Source organism: Myxine glutinosa, chromosome 14 (genome assembly GCF_964187855.1).
Source record: "Myxine glutinosa chromosome 14, kmMyxGlut1.1, whole genome shotgun sequence".
Classification (NCBI taxonomy): Eukaryota; Metazoa; Chordata; class Myxini; order Myxiniformes; family Myxinidae; genus Myxine; species Myxine glutinosa.
Genome location: NC_136274.1, coordinates 42,860,211 through 42,878,467, shown reverse-complemented (window position 1 = coordinate 42,878,467; position 18,257 = coordinate 42,860,211).

Here is an 18,257-nt window from a genome sequence, read left to right as displayed (position 1 = left end):
GTTTTACTTTACCACAGCCACAGGAACTCCACATGCTCCGCATGAAATTTAACTTTAAACCGCAAAAAATATTTAAATTATTTTCTCCAAGGTGGTGCAACGATGAGCAGTTTTCTCTCAGGTAAATATTTGAATTTCTCTTCATCTAACGACGTGTTACCACAGGCACAAGAGAAAGATTCGAATGTGAATGTATTTTATCTGATGATAATGTGAGGGTTCGTTAAAATGTATGTTGTGTTGTGTATTTGCTGAAATGTTTCGCGTATATGTTTTCACCCCCGTCTGTAAGTTTGTCGGTTTTTTTTTTTTTTTTTTTTTTGTATACAAGATCGAGGCTCGTGAAAGAGCTAACATTAATCACACAGAAAGATAAACCGACACATAAAACATATAATAAGGGGAGCGGTAGACAAGATGGGGAGAGAGGGGGAAGGACACAAACACAACATTTGAGATCAGGGACATCGAGATATCTGCATTCTGTGGGAGGGCGAGGGCTTTGGGGCGGGGGGGAGGGCATAGGAAGGGGGGAGGGGGGTGGGAGAGGTATAAAACATATGAACACTGCAAGGACTTCCAGGAAAGAAGTTGGAATTTCAAAAAAAGTGTATCTGGGGTGAATTAATGGGGATAGAAAAGATGAAGGTTTTGGATGGGGGAAGATAAGAGATGGTGGTGAACAGCTGTTTTAAAGACCTGGAGGGAAGAGTGGGATTGAAGGGAGTGAGGGAGTTTGTTCCAGAGGCAGGAGAAAAGAGGAATGAAAGAGTGAAGGCGAGCAGAGAGCCGAGATTTCGGCAGTTTAACCATCAGAGGGTTGCTGGCAGATCTTGTGCGACCTGTAGGAATATATGGGGGACAAAGCACAGAGAGAGCTGGGGGAGCAAGGCCGGAGAGGAGTCGGTAGAAGACGGAAAGACCACCTACCTGCCTGCGGTGAGTGAGTGAAAGGCCCTCGTAGTTAGCTTCATCGCAGGAGATTCCAATGATTCTGAAAGCTTTGGTTTCAACAGCGTGAAGCCGAGCTAGGTGTGAGGCAGGAGCACCGGCCCAGAGGGGAGAGCAGTATTCCATTGAGCTGCGGATGAAAGCCTTGTATGTGGTGAGGAGCTCAGGTGTGCCAAGGAAGGACTTCTCACGACGGAGGATGACCAGTCGGCGACTGGCTTTGGAGGCCAGCTTGGAAATGTGGTTTTCCCAGGAAAGATCATGGCAGATCGTGAGACCCAAAAGCAAAAGTTTGTTGTTTGTGAACAAAATATCTCAAAACGTTGTGGACAGATTCAGACGAAATTGGCAGAGATGTAGCGTATGTCACAACGACGAAATAATTAGATTTTGGTGAAGATCCGGATTCGGATCCGACTACTAGAATTTTAAAAGTGATTCTTCACCATTGGGAGATAGGGCCAAACACGATACATAGCAGGATATCTCAAAAAGTTGTAGACGGATTTGGACGAAACTTGATGGACCTATTGTGTGTCTGACAAGGACAAATAGATTCGATTTTGGTGAAGATCTGAATGTGGATTCGGATATGAGAATTATTTAATTTTATAAGTGATTCTTCACCATTGGGAGATAGGACCAAAACGATACATAGCGGGATATATCAAAATGTTATGGATGGATTTGGACGAAACTTGGTGGACAGGTTGTGTGTGTGACGAGGAAGAATCGATTCGATTTTGGTGAAGATCTGAATATGGATTCGGATATGAGAAAAAAAAAATTTTCAGTGATTCTTCACCATCGAGTCATATGGCCAACCAGGCGGAGGTATGCTCCCTACTGAGTGTCGTTCTTGTTACTGATGTGATGATGATGATTAGCTCACCTGGAACGAAGTTCAGGGGAGCTTATGCGATGGCGCGTTGTCCGTCCGTAAACACTTGAAACTTTTTCTCCAAAACCGCTGATGGGATTGCGACCAAATTTGGCACAAATGATATTTGCTGTGTTGTGACTAAAGTTTTTTTCACGGCATTAAAAAAATTGGGGTCTAAGGGGCTTTATCAGATGGATCCAGGTTTGATCCCCAAAAATAGGAATTTGCTTTTTCGTCTGAAACTACACACACTATTTCGATGAAACTTCACCACTACCTTCATCACCCGTGATGTACCAAAGTTTGTTTACGGCATTCAAAAAATCGGGGTCTAAGGGGGTTTACCGGGGGTCAAAGTGGATCCAGGATTGACCACCCCAAAATAGATATTTGCTTTGTCCTCTGAAACTACACAAACTATTGCGATGAAACCTGACCACAACCATCATCACCCGTGATGTACCAAAGTTTGTTTACGGCATTCAAAAAATCGGGGTCTAAGGGGGTTTACCGGGGGTCAAAGTGGATCCAGGATTGACCACCCCAAAATAGATATTTGCTTTGTCCTCTGAAACTACACAAACTATTGCGATGAAACCTGACCACAACCATCATCACCCGTGGTGTACCAAAGTTTGTTCCTGGCATTTAAAAAAATCTGGGTCTAAGGTGGTGTATGGGGGGCTTGCCCCCCAAAATAGGTATTTGTTTTTTTTTATTATCAGAAACTACACACACAGTTTTGATGAAACGTCACCACAACCTTCATCATTCGTGATGTACCCATGTTTGTTCAAGGCATTGGAAAAATTGGGGTCTGAGGAGGTACACAGGGTGGGAGGTGGGGGTGGGGTGGTTAGCCCCCCAAAATAGGTATTTTTTTGTTTGTTTGTTTAAAGTCTTATGATTATGTTACTATGATTCTGCATGCTGCCCTGTCTTCTATCAACCATTGAAATTGGTTTAAAATACCTTTAGTTGGTGCAGTATACTGTTTATTCTACCAGGTGAGTGCCAGGGTTATTACCCCTATGTTTTTTTTACTTCTGCCACCGAAGGTGAATTGCAGAGGTAATGTATTTTATCCCTGTCTGTTTGTCTCTTTGTGAACACTATATCTCAAAAGTTATGGACTATTTCAGGCTAAATTTTGTTGACAGGTTGGTTGTGTGTCACAAGTGTTACAGATGCATCACTTCCCGCCTTTGTTGTTATTATATACTGTTAGGATTTTTCGTTTCAGGTAATATTGTTGTTAAGATTTTTGTGTGAAATGGAGATGACTTTAGTAAAAGGTAAAAATTAATGTTTGTGAAGGAAAAAGGAAAACGTAGCAAAGAAAGCGGAAGAGGAGAGAGAGGAGGACACGGCCATGAGGAGGTCACAGCTCTGAGTTGCATCGAGGCTGCGTTCCGATTTTTTTGATATTGGTCACGAATTAGTTTAGGCTTCCCGGGAAAGGGATTGCCCACGACATCATCACATATTGCGATTGCAATTAAACCTGCGTCTCAGGTTTTATCACCAAGTGTGAGTGAGTGGAGGGAAAGCAAGCGCCTCCATTACAGGCCGATACGCCATTTTGTCCTCGAAGAGGCTGTCCGCTTGGTGCATCTTGTTTTGTCATTGGGATTCCCATATCGACATCACCGTGTGGAGCACCCACCGTTGGTTCCCATATCGCCTCAATTGCCATATCGACCTCTCACCTCGTGATTCCTCGTTCGCAGCCGCGCTGATAACTGCCTGTTTTCGTCGTTCTGCACGACTTCGACCTTCAACCAGCGACCAATGTTACATTCCACTCACGTTTGGCGTATCGTGAGTTTATTACTTTGAGAGTACTGTGGAATGATGGTACCATCATATGTATTGTTCATTTGATGCAAGTGATATTTTCATTGTACTTCCTTTAAGAGTGTTATTATTGTGTATGTGAGAGTTCTTAATACAATTACTTGTTTTGTTCTACAATTGCGTTAATGTGGGTTTACCATGGTTTATTAGAACACTCAAAATGACAAATCTTTCTGCCTTGTTCCCGCTCGATACTCTGAGGGGCACCGTAACCGGAGTTTTGGGAGGTAACACGTAACACAAGGAAGAATTGATTCGTTTTCGTTGAAGATCCAGATACGATAATTACCTCCGCCCACCGAGGGTGGATGGAGGTAATGTTTTCATTTCATCCCTGTCTGTCTGTTTGGGTATTACTCGGCAAAAAATGTTGTTGGTTTTTTGGCAAGTATGTTGATCACTCCGGTTTGTGTGTGTGTGTTTGTTTGTCTGTCTGCTCACTTATACTTGCCTACAGGTCACAATTTTAAACTGACCTTCACGAAACTTCATCAAACGGTGGAGTTTGTGGTCCGACAAAATCCTATTTATTTTTCGGTCAAAAGGTCAATATAGGCCAAAGGTCAACAACCCTTTTGAATTCTTAAAATCTTTAATTTTCATCCGATTTACTTGAAATTAGAAAAGGATTTACATATCGGCTAACTGAGTTCAACCACCAACTATTTTTGAGATCAATATAGGCCAAAAGGTCAACATAGGCTTAAGGTCAACCATTTTTTTCAAATCTCTAAAATCCTCAATTTTTGTCTCCTTGACTTGAAATTTGAATAGGATTTGCATATCAGCTTAATGAATTCAACCACCAACTATTTTTGAGTTCAACATAGGCCAAAAGGTCAACATAGGCCAAATGTCAATAACCTTTTCAAATTTCTAAAATTTGCAATATTCTTCCGATTTACTTGAAATTTGAATAGGATTTTCATATCAGCTTACTGAAATCAACCACCAACTATTTTGAGGTCAACTTATGCCAAAAGGTTAACATAGGCCAAATTACTAAAATTGTCAATTTTCATCCAATTAGCTTAACATTCGAAGACGATTTGCATATCAGGTCACTGAATTCAACCACCAATTATTTTTGAGGTCAAAAGGATGCTCTACTGAGTCATTCTACTTTGTTCTCTTTTGCCAAGTGTCACTCTATAAGTGATTTTTCATTTGTTTCTTTGTGAACAGGATATCTGAAAAAGTTGTGGATGGATTCGGACGAAATTTCGTGGAGAGGTTGAGTATGTGACAAGGATGAAATGATTCTATTTTGGTGAACATCCAAATGTGGATCTGATAATTTTTGAAGTGATTCTTCACCATTGGAAGATAGAGCAAAAAAAACGATAAAAATGAAGATATCTCTAAAAGTTGTGGATGGATTCAGATGAAACACGGTGGACAGGTTGGGTGTGACAAGGACGAATCTATTCGATTTTAGTGAAGATTCAAATCCGGATCAGAGAATTTTTTTTTTAAAGTGATTCGTCACCATTGAATGATTGAGCCAAAACCTTTTATAGCGTGATATCACAAAACGTTGTGGACGAATTATGAGAAAACTTGGTGGATGAGTTTGGTAAAGCCCCAGTCATACCGGATTTGAGTGGCCACGAATTGCCCCGATCACCCCCGATCTGGCGATTCCCCGCACCAACACGACTTTTCTCCAAGATCGGCTGTAAATTTTCCCACAGTCATACCAAAACACCCCTGCCACGACTCCCGTACGATCGCGCCGTGACCGCCGCGCCGACAAAGCCCGATTCGCCAAGTGCGCGGCAAGATCGCCACAAGTCCTAGCCCGTGCCCACACGTCTTCGCCCCGATCCACCCCGATCCCACTACGACGGCACAACGACCTCACTACGACTGCAGTACGCACGCGTACGTGCCCACCCGTCCGAGCCCGACTGCGCGGCGGCCATCCTTGCCCTATATAAGAACGGCCAAGAATCACGCCGACCTAACTACGATCTTAAAATTCAGACGACGCTAATTCACGTTATTTTTGTATGTCGTTTAGATAAATCATCAACTCCAAGCCTTCCAAAAGGTGCCGCCAGCCAGGAAGAGGGGGAGGGGATCCAGGAAGACGTGCACAATCACGCGGCCGCCGTGACCAGCTTGGATGTGATCGATGTGACCAGCTTGGAATACAACAACAACAACAACAACAACAACATGCATTTTAAGGCCATTTTCCCTGCTAGAGCGGGGGTTAGCCTTGCGGTCCCCATGACAATCTTCTCCATTTTGCCCAATTTTCTGCATCTCTCCTTGTTAACCCCCTTGCCCGCATTTCTTCTTCCACCATCTTTAGCCAAGTCTTTCTCGGTCTTCCCCGTCCTCTACTTCCTTCTACATTAACTTCCATCACTCTTCTCAACCAGTCACTTTCATCCTTCCTCAACACATGACCAAACCATCTCAACCTGTTCCTCTTCACAGCGTCAATCACAGGCAATATTCCCATCATCTTTCGCAATTCATCATTTGTCTTCCTCTCTCTCAATGATACTCCGCACATCCATCGAACCATTCGCATTTCCACCCTTTCCAGCTTTCGTTGCTGCTCTATGTTCATTACCCATGTCTCGCTCCCATAAATCATAACACTTCTCACACATGCAGCATACACCTTTCCCTTCAGCTTCAGCGACACTCTCCTCCTCATCAGCACGCCACTCAGTTCCCGAAACTTCTTCCATGCACATCTCACTCGAGCAACCATTGCTGAGTCTGATCCACCTTCTCCATTCAGCATGTCTCCGAGGTAGCAAAATGTTTTCACACCTTCCAGCTTCACGCCGTCTCCAAGATCCAACTCAACATTTTCTCCATTTGCAGCTCCCTCTGTGCACACCTTACATTTGAATGTAGCTGCCACACTGGTAAATGACCCTCTCAGACCACTACATTTTTGATGAACCCACTCAGTGCACATTGTACATTGAATGGAGTTCACTCCGACACCCTTCCTGCACACAGCACACGGCCACTTCCCAGTTCTTTCCACCTCACCACATGCTTTACCACTTGCCATCACCTTCGTCTTTCCGATATTCACCTTCAGACCTTTTGTCTCCATACATTCCTTCCACTTGTTCATCTTTTCCTTCAGTCCATCCATACTTTCCGCAATCAACACCAGATCATCTGCATACAACAACTCCCACGGTAAACCCTCCTTTACGTTCTGAGCCAGCACCTCCATCACAGCTACAAATAGTAGTGGACTTAGTACCGACCCCTGATGCACTCCCACCTTCACCTCAAACTCACCACTGTTCCCGTCCTTCGTCCTTACAGCTGTGCGCGCTCTTTTGTACATTGCCATCACTACTCTGATCAACCATTCCTCCACTCCTAACTTCCTCAATGCCCATGTCAATACTTTGCGTGGAACCCTATCGAATGCTTTCTCCAGATCAACAAACCCAAGAAACAACTTCTTCCTCTTCTCCATGTACTTCTCCTGCAACTCCTGCAATTTTTGTATGGCGTTTATATAAATCATCAACTCCAAGCCTTCCAATGATGCCGCCAGCCAGGAAGAGGGGGAGGGGATCCAGAAAGACGTGCACAATCACGCGGCCGCCGTGACCAGCTTGGATGTGATCGATGTGACCAGCTTGGAATCAGGAGATGAAATGATTTCGCCGCCGGGGATCGCCTATATATACCCGGTCTTGTGACAGGTCGTACTGGCGCCTACTGGTGCTTACTGCATGCTTACGGCAGTCTTGGCGGAGTCTTGTTAATTCGTGAGAGATCGGCAATGATCGTGAGTCGTCGTACTGCTGCGCGAACGTGGTCGGGACGGATCGGGGCAATTCTTGGAAGATCGTGATGGCAGTCGTACGGCGTCCATGTGAGGACGTACGGCGGTCGTATCAGTGCTTGCTGGATGCGGAGTGAATCGTGGCAGCCAAGTTTCCCGACCGCCGCAAGACACTCCACGACCATTTTCCCGATGCCCACACGCGCCCGTACGACACCCTCCAGACAGCAGCAAGAGTTTGAAAAACGCCACGAATCACCACGATAATTTTGAACAGTTCAAAATTGTCGGGGCGGCTTCCCGTCTCGACCCGAACTGCCAAGTACATCCCCGATCATCCAGGAATCGCCAGGACCCCAATACGATCTGGCCAAGAATGTCGCCCCGATCTTAGGTCGTGGCGATTCGTGGCCTGAAAATGGCCGGTATGACTGGGGCTTAAGTGATAAGGCCAAGCGGATTAGCTTTTGATTCAGGTCCGAATCCAGATCCGGCGTATCAGTGGGTAGAAAACGTAAACTATTCGGCCTGGCGCAGGTATGCTCTCTACCGAGTGCCCTTCTAGTTTTTTACGTCATTCTTCACCATTGCAAGATAGGGCCAAAAACGATATGTAGCATAATATTTCAAAACGTTGTGAACGAGTTATGACAAAACTTAGTAGATGAATTGCGAAGGTGACAAGAACAAGCTGATTCGATTTTAGTTCAGGTCCGAATCCAGATCCGGCGTATCGGTGGGATACAAAACATAAACTGTTCAGCTTGGCGGAGGGAGGTATGCGCTCTACCGAGGGGTCATACTACACACCGCCCAGAGACACGTTTTTAGCAAATGAACATTTTTTTTTTAGCAGTCAAAACTCCTGTTAAGCTCAATTCCATCGTTTAAAATTTGAAATTCTGTTCAGGTTAAGAAATTGTACTGCGTATCACATTTCAGTTGTACTCGTAATGTAATGCAGTTCCTGCTCCATGTGTGAGTGTGTATTTGTGTGTTGGTTCCGTGTTTTGTGAAATAACAAATTCCCTTGCGACTCGAACGTGGTCGTGTGAGATCTCGCGAGAGCACACCATTCAGGCATGGCCTGACAAAGCAGTTATCTTACATCGTGTCAGAAGTTAACCAAACTCACTGCTTTTCGACAAATGACCATACATACATACGATATGGCGTTTCCGAACTGCGAATACCCAGCTCTTGATTGGGATTCAGCAGATTTATTTGGAGAATTCACTCGGTTTCAAGACCATTGTCAGTTCGTGTTTGCAGGCCCACTATCTAAACTAATCCCAAAGCAAAAGGCAGAGTGGCTGGGGAATTTGGATCGGTGCTCATGGGCACGAAGTTTACAAGCCGTTCAAATGGGAGGAAACTGAGAAAGATGATCCCGGCATGGTGCTGGTATTTTGAAAGGTATGTGGGTCTGAGAAAGAACAAGTGGATTGCCTGGCACCGACTCGGCAGCGGAAGCAAGGGAGTAAGGAGGCGTTTAATAACTTTGTCAAGGGTTTGAGCATTAATCTCGTGGACTGCGAGTATGCCGATCCCGAGGACATTCTCGTCGATGCGAGCATTTCTGGCATTTATGAATCCAAGGTGCAGGAAAGGTTACTGGACCAAGGTGAGGGACTGACACTAGCAAAGGCTCTGGAGATTGGACAGCAGTTTGAGTTGTCTCACAAGCAAATTTGCATTGTGCGGAATGAAGATAACTACCATCCTGGAGTGTCAGCCATTAGAGCTCAGAGGAAATCGTATCCCAAGCTTTGTGTGTAATCATCACAGCCACATAGATTTTTTTTCCTGGAATTCAAGGGTAGGTCCCTAATGGCTTCATGCGAGCTGGTCAACCTGAATCAGGATCAAGAACGTGATATCTGGGGAGACTGCTAAGAAGCTTGGCCTCATTGCTCGGCTGAATTCCCTTGTGAGGGTCCAGTCAGCAGATGGTGAATCGGTTCCCACAGAGCTACAAGATTTTTCCCGATATCATTGGTACTTCAGGTACCCTACCTATAGTCTACTGAATCAAAATAGACCTGGCAGCCAATGGTGTTGTACATGCTGCATGCCTGAAACCCACAGCGCTGATGCCTAGAATAATTGAGGAAGTGAACAGTATGGTAGATAAGGGTTTCATAACTCCAGTGGAGGAGCCAACTGAGTGGGTCAGTTGAATGGTAGATGCAGTTCGCCACAGTGATCTAAGAATATTGTTGCGATTTTGAGAACCCACACTTGTAAATAAATATAACATCATTAAAGGTTAAAGGTAGCACCCCATAGATAGGCCACAAGCAACACGTAGGTCACCATAGGACATCAGTTATTCCTTAGTCTGTGTTTAGATAAGGCCATTTTCCAATAGTTGAATCTGCGTTGCGTCAATCAAATAAGAGTAGGCCCTTTTGTTCATTTTGCAGTCTCCCTCCAAGCGATGCCATTAAGCGCGCTCCCCAGTCTGTGCCCCATGGCCCCTCCCAATTTGGTACGCTCCTTGGCCGCAGCCTTCGCTGCCCGTGAGCTCGCTCAACGCCGCCATAAGCCACGAGGTGAAGCCCGGAAAAAGGGGGCGGAGCACCAGGGAGGAGGTGTGGCCACGTCACCCAGCCGTCAGGGCGGGGCCGGTAAGCAATAACCAGCCAACCAGGGCTGGAGTGACATCGCCTGACAGGGTGTGGTTGGGGCTGGCGGAGCGATCGCTGGCTTGACTTATAAAAGCCAGCGCACAAAGCCCTTTGACAGGACTTACAGCGGAAGCTTGTGCTAAAAGGACTGTGCACAGAGGAAGCTTATGCGCTTGATCAAGAGGACTGTCGTGATTACAGAGGACTCTCGTAGGAAGCTTGTGCTAAAAGGACTGTGCAGAAGGAACTCACTGGCGCTGATTACCGGAGGACTGGCACAATTTGCAGCGTGATAAAGGACTGATCATTGTGGAAAGTGCTGATGGTATTACAAAGGACTGTCGTGATTACAGAAGATTGCCACGAACTGCAGCGTGCAGGACATTGGGGAGGGGGCGTTTGGCGCGAGTCGTGCGCATATTACGTACGCGAGTATACCAGCTTTCCCCCCGTCATTATAAGTGTCCGCTCGCGTTACGCTACATGAAGATCTGCCTGCCGGGTTTCGTCTGCTGGACCGGAGCCGGACTGGAGCCTGGACCCCATCGCCGGACCTTTCACCCTACCATCTGCAATCCCCGTGTGAGTGTCTGTATGTGAGATGGGCCCGTTTGTCCAGGGATAAGTATAAGACTGTAATTAAGACTGCCCTGTGTACTTTTCCTTCCTCTTTCTTTCTTGTACATTTCTTTTGTTTCCTCTTCTTCTTTGTACATAATTAATAAACCCATCTGTTCTTCCTATTTTCCTGGTTTCCTCTTATCCGATCGTCCTAGTCTTTTCTCTAATTGGGTAAGCGTGGCACGATCGCAACCGCTTCGAATCAGGTCTAGTCACCTGTTAACAGCACGGATCGTGGATTGCTATCCACTCGGCATATCCCATCAATATCCGTGGTTCGAGCGGGAGTTATTCCCTTGCTTTACGGTCTGTGGTAGTAATTAGGTAATAGGACAAAAAATCGACCAACAACCCTATTTACTACCGACCGGAAGGAACGTTATAATTTCCAGGACTCGCGTCGGCCAGATAAAAGGACAAGGGGATTAACCCCCTCTTGATAAGGGGAGAGCCGACGTCGGAGATCCGTAACAAGTGGTAATCAGGAGTGGGGATTTAGAACCTGGGACTAAATTTTTAGACCAAATTTTGGACACCAATTGTGCATATTGGCCGTAACAATTGGTGTCGGGAGTGAGATTTGGGACCCGAACCAATTTTTCTTATCTGTTGGACAAAATCTGGTCAAAATTACGAGCGGCCGAAATTGTATTAACACCCAAATTTGAGTCGTGCCATGGATAGCCAAGGCAATCGGATGCCGGTGGGGGTAGATGAGGAGTTAGAGGCAATCCAGGACCCCCGGGAAGAGATGGAGGAGGAAATTAATGAGGATGCAGCAGTAGGGGGTTGCGGGCGCACAAAATGGCGGCGCCTCGCACATGGCGACGAGGGCCGTGCCCGCTGCGCAAGTGGGAGGGATGGATATGCAGAACCTCATTGCGCAGCTACAGGCAGCCATACAAATGGAGATAAGAAATCAATTTGGGGGATTGAAAGACGGGTTAAGTAATATGGGAAGTCAAATTGGGGGATTGAGTAAGGAGATGGGAGAAATGAGGGCCGATCGTAAGCAAATGGGAAATCGAATAAAAGAGATAAGGGAAGACATTGACCGCAGGTCGAGCGGGAAAGGCACATCGGTATGCGACGGGGTAGTGCGGCTTGAGAAGCGTGGGGAAAGTGAGGTTGAGCAAAGCACGGCCGGGTGGACCGGGGTAGAAATCGCGACACGGGGTATGGGAAAGCCGACGACCGCCGAAGTAGAAGGGAAAATTTTATTAGCGCCAGTGGTCGTCGAGGGAAAGGAAAATGAAATAATGATAGTGGAAATTGGGATTAAGAAGATGGCAGACTTAGAAGAGCAATCGCGGGAGGAGGAGATGGGAAGTGTACAAAGTCTGTGCTCGCATCATGATGCCGTACTTGCTAATCCCAATAAAGATTTGCAGGTGCGTGTGGAGAAAAGGATCCCGAAGGTACGCCGGGCTGTATATGGCGCGAAAAGGTTTGGCGCGAAAGGATTTTTTCGCGCGCTTGGGATCCCGGCGTCACTCGGGCGCTTGTAGAAGGTCCGTGGTGCGCTGTGTGAAAGAGAATGGCGCGCGTGTGCAAACGGCGCCGAAGCGCGAGTGTATGATGGAATGTGAGTGGGAGGAGTGTGAAACGGAGTGTGGAACGAAGTGCGACCCAGAGTGTGAGATGGATGGAGAGAGTGTGCGAGGATGCACACCGGAGATGGTTGAGGAGAGTGTGTGGGGATGCACATTAGAGCCAGTGATTGGGTGTGCGACAAGAGATTGCACACCCGTGAGTAGGTGTGCACTGAGTGGGTGGATGCAAGAGTGCACACCCGTGGTGGTTATGGAGTACGTAACGGGGTAGAGTGCACGGGAGGAGTGCGTGGATGGAAGGTGTGTAACAGAGGAGTGTGTGATGATGGAGTGTGCGAGTAGAATGAGTGCGCAAGAATGTGCGCGAGAGTGTGTAAGAAAGGAGTGTGCACGAGAGAGTGCAGTGACGAAATGTGTGGGATGTATGGGAGGCACTGGAGCGCCGCGTTTTGTAAATGTAGAAAGGGTCACGTGTGAAGGTGAGAATGCGATCCGAGCATCGACGCTGACCGGGGCAGCGGTTAGGCTGACGGATAGCCGATGCGAGTGCTCGGGGTGTGGTGTTCTTTGTGTGCTGCAGGGGCCGGCGGGGATCGTTGCCGCGGCGCTCTTGCATGGAGCGCCGTGCACGATTCGGGCCGGGCTCCGCCCTGTATGGTCGGTGCTGCGTCGTAGCGGCGACCGGCACGATTCCGGGAGAGAAAGGCCAGGTCGGACCTTCGCCCCCTGGCGGGCGCGGTGTTCCGACCGGAGGATGTTGGGTCATCGGGCCGGAGACCGAAGGGCTCTGCGCCGGGATGGACCCTGGAACCTCGGCCCAAGTATGCCTCCTCCCCAGAATCGAAAATGCCGGACGGACCCAACCTACAGGAGACTGACCATCCGTATACATTGCTCGGCTTTTCGAAGCCGAGCGGTGGAAATGTATTCGCACCGAGAGGCTCAAGTATAGTGGACTAATGGTGGTAGTGATAGGAATGGTAGTTGTACCATTCAAATTTTTGGGCACATGAGCTATAGGTTTATGGGGTTTGGCAGTGTAAGCTCGCCTAGGGCGGGTTAGGATAATAATAATAATAATAATTCATTTATTTTGTATAGCGCTTTTCAAGAAGCCCAAAGGCGCTTTGACAGAGTGGAAAACATAATGCATAACAATACATGAAAACAACAATTGCAAAAAGACAAGAATCAATAGGGAAATATTTAAAGCAAAAGGAGGGAGAAGGAGAAGAGATAGTCAGGGGTTAAATGCTGTGGGTTGAATGTTGAATGCAGTGTTGAACAGGTTGTACTTTTGTACTTTAGTACTTTAGTGATGTACTTTGTACTTTATTGTACTTTAGTTTTTTGTACTTTAGTACTTTAGTTTAGAACAATTGTACTTTAGTGATGTTTTGAATGTGGTGAGTGAGGAGGAGTCTCTGATGGTGTGAGGTAGTGAGTTCCAGAGGGTGGGAGCAGCGATGGAGAAGGCCCTGTCTGCCCAGGATCTGAATTTGGTCCAGATGGAGGGGGTCAGGAGGTTGGTACCAGCAGAGCGGAGGTTGCGGGTGGGAGTGTAATGTTAGGAATCTAGAGAAATGACCTTAGGAGACTTGAGATTTAAGTAGTGACATTGTACAAGTAGTGGGGACGTAGAGAGATTAGATGGATGATAATGACGAGGGAGTGCTTAGTATAAGGGATGATGGGAAGCACTAGTATTAGAAGGGAGTCGATAGCTAGATGGTGCTGTGTGTATGAGCTTGAGGTTTAGGCGGAAATGAGGCATTGTGAATGGAAGTCCTTGTAGTGCTGGTGAGAAAATGAGGCAATGCTCGAGAGGGATGTGTGTGTGTGTGAAAGTATATGAGTGGAGTATTGAGGATGTGTGTAATTGTGTATTGAGTGATTGCCTTGCATGGGGTGCAAGCGCAGGACAGGAATGAGAGCACAAGAGTGTGCAAGAGAGCTTGGTGGTATGGAATAGATGGTGTGGAGTAAATGGTTGTGTGGAATGAATGGTGTGGAGTAAATGGTGTGTGGAATGGGTGGTGTGGAGTGCATGGTGCGAAAGAGTGGATGGGGGGAGATGTAGCCCTTCATGAATACCCAGGGAGGGTAGTTTAAAGTTAGGTAGAGGGAGTAGGTAATTTGTTTGGATATTGACATCTGTGGTGCGGATAGTAGCAGAGTAGTGTTTTGTTGGGTGCATAAGTGAAGTGGAATGGCTGGGCGCGTGAGCCTGTTAGTGTGTGTGGTTATTGAGCACTCCGCCACTGGTAGTCTGTCGGCCAGGTGAGGCCACAGGTAGGCTCTGGGAGCCAGGTAGAGTTCAGTAGTGTTCAGCGGGGCCCGAGGATCCCAGGAGAGGACCCGGGCAGCCCAATGACAGAGAGGGCATCGAGGGGGTAAGTGACAGGGAGGGCCTTCCCCAGGTTAGGGTGTGAGGAGCTAGGCAAGCTCGGGTGGCAACTTCAGTGGCGGAGGTGCGCAGGTAAGTAGACCTGCTGGGAGAGCCACATGACCCAGCCCCGAAATTGTGCGAGGGCACAGATGGAAAAATGGGGGGAGTGAGACCCCAAAATTGGGAGAGCACCACAGTATGGTCGATGGGAATTGGTTTTTAGAACCACATCGTGTAAAGTGGCCAATTGGATTGGCAGGGCAAGCCCTGGGTAGTGTAAGGAGAGTTAATGTCATTTAGAAGATAGTTAGGAGAAAATCTCTTCGCACCATCCGCATCCACTCACCGAGGTGACAGGACTCCACACCAGGTTTTTGCAAGTATTTTGGAATGTAAGACGCATCATGACGGAGTTTGACATTGTGTGTGATTCCATCCCTTCCTTCTTGGGAGGGATTGGGGGCGAATTCGGAATTAGGGGAGATATGGGGGACGAGACAGTAGAGACGAATTGGTAAATTTGTAAATTGTGTAAATACGGGGAAGGGCAAGGGTAGCGTAGGTGACATGGGGGGGGGGGTGACGAACGAGTAGGGACGAGCTTTCTCAGCTCGCTCTCCCGCGCCCTTCATGTCACATTGCCTTGTTTTGATGTGTACCCTTGCGCCCATGCCCCCCGCTAACCTCTGCATTGTCTGCCTCCCCACTCATGGACCATGGTCTTTTGTGCGAGGGGAGTGTGCAGGTGCCCTGAATTGTGCGGCCGCACTCTTGCTGCCTGCACCCTGCTGCCTGCCTGCCTGCCTGCACTGATACCCCATATGGACCACACGTTCTGTGGCCTGGCACCTATGGACCACATGTTCTGTGGCCTGGCACCCTTGCTGGGACAGACCATTGCTGCCAGCAGTATCTGGCTTGCGGACCACTGTTTTTAAGTGGCATCGATGCCATGCATGCGGACCACCTGAGTTGGCCCTGCTGACCATAAATTTTTTAAAAAGCGGACGCGGGTTGTGCCCTTTTTATTAATTAAGCCATCAAGTAAGAAGATCAAGCCAACATCCATTGGCCCAGCAGACAAGCACAAGACGTCATCCTTTATTATTATTTTTGAAATGTTTTGTGCATTTTTGGTGCTGGTGATTTTCATGCATTTTTTTTATTATGGTGCATTTATTGTGCATATGGGTGTATGGTGTATTAGTGCAGTGCATTGCAATTGGCATTTCCTCTTCTCAAAAGTTCTTCTTCTTCCCACAAAAGACAGGTCATGGGTTGCAGCTTGTAAATAATTAATTAGCGTCTTGTAAATAATGCTCCCCACCGGCTTAAATGTTTAGCTTGAAAACCATTCCGTAATTCAGTTAATTGTGGGCGTGAGTCAGTTAGATAGGACAAAAAGCAGCAGGGGGGACATATCTAGTGTTTAAAACTGTCGCACACAGGGTGTTAGAGTAAATGTAGAGGGAAAACTACACCTAAGTGTCGCACTAATTGTTAAAAGGTAGTCCTGACCCTTTCTCGAAGCCGGCCGTCCTCACTGGTATGTGGTTCGACTCGTGGACGAGTCTGGCGAAAGGAGGGGTGCTGTGTTGCGGTTTTGAGAACCCACACAGGTAACATCATGAAAGGTTAAAGGTTGCACCCCATAGTTAGGCCACATGCAACACATAGGTCACCTTAGAACGTTAGTTATTTCATAGTATGTGTTTAGGATAAGGCCATTTCCAATAGTTGCATCTGCGTTGTGTAAAACAAATAAGAGTAGGTCCCTTTCCATTGTGCCTCCACCCTCCAAATTCCACCTCGTTGGGCAGAATCCATCCCGCGCCCATTTGACAACTCGCAGTTTGTTACGCTTGGGATGCTCGCAGTTTGGGATGCTCGCAGTTTGTTACGCTTTGGCTGCCAGCAGCGTTTGCTGCTCTTGGTTTGCTGGTTTGCTGGAACTAGCCCAGCCATGAGGTAAGGCCCAAAGAGGGGGTGGAGCGGCAGCGAGGCTGAGATCGGATCGGCAGCAGGAGGGACGGTAAGGGCCACCAGCCAATCAGGGCTGAGGCGACATCGCCTAACAGGGTGTGGCTAGAGGTTCGAGAGGGCTGGCTAAAGCGGCGATATATAACTGCGCACGCAAAGCCCTTTGAGAAGACTGACCGAGCTCGCTCGCATGAGAAGGACTTATGCGGAGAAGGACTTACGCAGCAGCGCTCATTACAAAGGGACTGGCGAAGGACTGGCGCACGGCACTCATTGCAGAGGACTGCAGCGTTGAGAAGGACTATTGTGGAAGGCGCCCGTATTGAAGGGTTTACGTGTCATTGCGGAGGACTTGGGGAAATGACCTATTGTACCCAGCGATACCGGGAGCGCGTATAAAGGTGCCGGTACAACTATTACATACGCAGTATAATCGCCCAGCTTACCTTACCCCGATATAATTGCCCGCTTCGCGCCAACGCCACGCGGAGAGCTCGTCTACCATCACCAGCTGCTTCGTGGTACGAGTCGGGGACCGGAGCGAGCTGTGGATGCCATCGGTGGACCCTCAACCCGACCATCTACAAACCCCGTGTGAGTGAGTCTGAGAGTGAGTCTGAGTGCGAACGGGCCCGTGTCCAGGGATAAGTATAAGACTGTATAAGGCTGCCCTGTGTATCTGCTTCTTCCTCTTCACTGTACATTGCTCTTTCTCTTCCTCTTCTTCCTGTGTAAATAGTTAATAAACCAATCTGTTCTTCCTGTCTTTCCTGATTCGACCGTCTTAGTGATTTCTCCATTGGGTAAGCGTGGCAGTATTCCATTGAGCTGCGGATGAAAGCCTTGTATGTGGTGAGGAGCTCAGCTGTGCCAAGGGAGGACTTCGCACGATGGAGGATGCCCAGTCGGCGACTGGCTTTGGAGGCCAGATTGGAAATGTGGTTTTCCCAGGAAAGATCATGGCAGATGGTGAGACCCAAAAGCTTGAGTGACAGAACTTCTTGGAGAGGATTGTTCAGAAAGTAGATGGGAGGGTTGTCCAGACTGTCTTTTCAGAGAGACATCGTAAGAGTGTGAGATTTGTCAGGATTGAAAGACATGTTCCACTTGTTTGACCAGTCTGTGATTTTGTCCAGGTCTGCAGAGAGAGGAGGCTGCAGGCTGCCGATCTGAGGGATGAGGAATGGAGCGGCAGAGAGTGGAGTCATCAGCAAAGAGGTAGAGATGATTTTCAAGAGAGTCAAAGAGATCATTGATGAAGACCAGAAAAAGCACAGGGCCCTGAACACTGCCTTGGGGAACTCCAGCCTGAACAGGAAGGGGAGATGAGAGAAACCCATTCAGGGCCACACGTTGACCACGACTAGAGAGGAAGTCCACAAGCCATGCGTGGAGATTTCCATGGATACCATAGGAGGAGAGTTTGGTGAGCAGAGCGGGGTGCCAGACCGTATCGAAGGCACGTGATATGTCAAGGGAGACAGCTCTAATTTCCTGTTTGGCATTGAGGACCTCCATCCATTGTTGAGAAAGCAGAAGCAGCATGTCCAGAGTAGAGTGACCAGGTCTGAAACCAAATTGATGACCAGAGATCAAGCCATTGGAGAAGAGG